At 39.5% G+C, this 2,621-nt stretch overlaps 1 long non-coding RNA gene across 1 annotated transcript in view; it reads right to left on the reverse strand.

The window, feature by feature from the left end:
• Positions 1–1,516: 1,516 nt before the first annotated feature.
• LOC108446541 overlaps positions 1,517–2,621 on the reverse strand; it is a 12,493-nt gene continuing 11,388 nt past the window's right edge. Inside the window, exon 2 of the long non-coding RNA XR_001861748.1 lies at positions 1,517–1,872. This is a non-coding gene — a long non-coding RNA (uncharacterized LOC108446541). The remainder of the gene's footprint in view (positions 1,873–2,621) is intronic.

The raw sequence follows: 2,621 nt of genomic DNA on the forward strand, positions 1-2,621 counted from the left end.
CTTTCAAGGGTCCCTAGAGCATCATTCTCTAACCAGATATAATTTCTGCCCTCACCTAGCCCTTAATATAAGCCTAATTTGCCCACTTGATAGATTTTCAGGCAGGCACCTTTGCCCATCACTCCCACCACTCAGGTGTGAGACGGGCCCACCGCAAACACCCACGCAGCCGCTCTCTTGTCTTCTGTCAAAATCACTATTACAAACTCAGAAAATCTTTACTGTGGACTGCCCCTGTGCTGGGCTCATTTCTGGTGCTGCTGTTCCATCATTTTGTTCTGCTTTCCTTCCTCTTTGCCTACTTTGTCATTCCCCTTTGCCTCTGCTTCAGTGCTAAGCTCTCTAGCACAGGGCCCATCTTTTTTCCTTAACCATTCAATACTCAATGTGGTGATGTCCTGGTCCTTGATTAAGATTCCTATGGTGATATGAATCATTAGGATTGATTCCCAGTGCTATAGTGTCATTTGGTGCATTTGCTACAGCTCTTGGTAGCAATTTGTACTTAACTTTACTTCAGCACCTCAGTTCTGAAGGTAGGAATTGTGTGATATTAATTACCTCTAATCACAGCTGGCATTAAAAGTGCTGGTAGAAACCCCATAGAAATAAGTACCATAATTCCTTGTCTCAGAATGGAGATACAAGTTTCTCTAGCATTACATTTTTTAACCCATTTTGCTGAAATTTAGTGTAGTTATTTAACTTTCGTTTTCTTCCAGTTGCTAACCCCTCACCTAGTTCAAATGATTCATCCCTGCTGCATTCACTGCCCAGGAATGTTGGCTTTCAACAAACTACAGCAAATAATGTAAAATAAACACAAGTGTGCTTTCATCTCACAACAATCTGGGTTAAGTACATATTTCACACACTGCACCACAGGATATGTTAAATTAAAATCAGAACCACCAGATTTTAAAATCCAATGCCAATTCAAACCATTGATGAGTTATTTTGGTATTCACTTATATACAACAGTGGGCATGAGCAACAGCCAGTGCTTTGTTAACCCTGAAATGTGCCACTTGACAACTTTTTGCTGCATTAGTTGAGGAAAACCAAGAATTTTGATTTGAAACTACACTTCGTGGAAATTACTTTTACATACTCTAAAGTAAATCTCCTTGAATGAATCTGAGAGCATACCAGTAGTTGTGTCTCCATCTTCCTCTTGTTTTAGTGTTGTACATTTCCTAAACTGCTTTCAATCACTCTCTGAAGAAGCAACCTGGAATGGCTTCCTTGAAATGATAAATGAGTTTTTAAATGTCTGCTCCCTCATGCTGCCAGAATCATGCAGTCTGGGGTCTTGCATGTATTCATCTCCTAGTCAAAAGATGTAGGGGAGCTACATTTAAAATAAACAGTGTAAAGAAAAGGTTGCAGGGATGGGAATCTGACAGAAAACTGTTGATGTACTGGGCAAGACTCAGATTTGCACTCGTACTTTAGATTTTCATAGTGTAACACTTTATGAATCTAGCTTCTCATTCCAGCAACACTAGGATAGGAATAGTGCTTAGTTGTTGATTTACTTCAAAGATATGCAGAATAGACATTATATTTCCCTTAGACTTTAAATACAAAACTAGAGACACCCTAAAATTTAGAAAGCCTCCTGTTCAGTGCCATGTTGTTATGTTTAGACTCTAAAAGTCAAAAATTAAATGGTGGGACTAGCAAGAAGAAAAGAGAATTAGTGTAGTTCATTTCTTTTCTCTATATTATGGCTTGATTAGGCTGTTGCTTTCCTTCTGCAATGTCTGCTTGAAGAGATGAGCAGGGACCTTTTGGGGAGCTTTGCTTCTGCACTCAGCTCTCTCCGAGTTGCGTGGAAGGATCTGCACTTACGGGGACGACTGAAGTGTCCTGGGGACAGAAAAAGAAACAGTTTCATTTTAATAGGTTAATGGCTCCTGGACACTGAAGGATCTACCACTTGCCAAAACTACTTCTTGCTTTTCTTCTTTCAGCTTTCATGCTGCTGTAAATCTAGACATCATCTTTCCCTGACCAAGGAAAAACATTGACCTTTTCTGGTGTTGACAAAAACAGCAGAAGACAAATCCAGATACAAATATTTTCATCCATTGCCACAGAAACTCCTTGAGTGCCATATAGCCCTGTCTGGTCAGCTGAAATGTGAACTTGAAATGTGTCTCCCTTGGCTGGGAATGGATGGAAAACCTTTCTCTAACAAAGCAGTGCTATGTATTCTTCCACCTACCTCGGGAGGAGAAACATCTCTGTACCCACAACCCTGCTTTGGTTCTTTTAGGTCAGGTTTTGTATAAGGAAAGTGATGGAACTTACTCTTAGGACTAGAGGCTGGAGGTGGTGATAAGGAGCAGAGCAGTTGGCTTTAAAAGATAAATGCCTTTTAAAAGACATTTTATTCTAGCTGAGACTTTGAGAGACAAGGGAATGTTTGTATTCCCAGAATTAGAATGGCTCTTTTGCAGTGCTGCTACAGTAATTAAGGTTTAGAGCTCAGTTCAAAACCTAATGCTACCACAGCTGGCAAAGAAGAAAGGATAAATAAGCTAGCAGTTCTCCCTCCTTCAAAATTAAAAAAAAAAAAAAAAAAAAAAAAAGGGAAAAAAAAAAAAAAATGTAAG

Source organism: Corvus brachyrhynchos, unplaced genomic scaffold (assembly GCF_000691975.1).
Source record: "Corvus brachyrhynchos isolate BGI_N302 unplaced genomic scaffold, ASM69197v1 scaffold34, whole genome shotgun sequence".
In the NCBI taxonomy this organism is placed as follows: Eukaryota; Metazoa; Chordata; class Aves; order Passeriformes; family Corvidae; genus Corvus; species Corvus brachyrhynchos.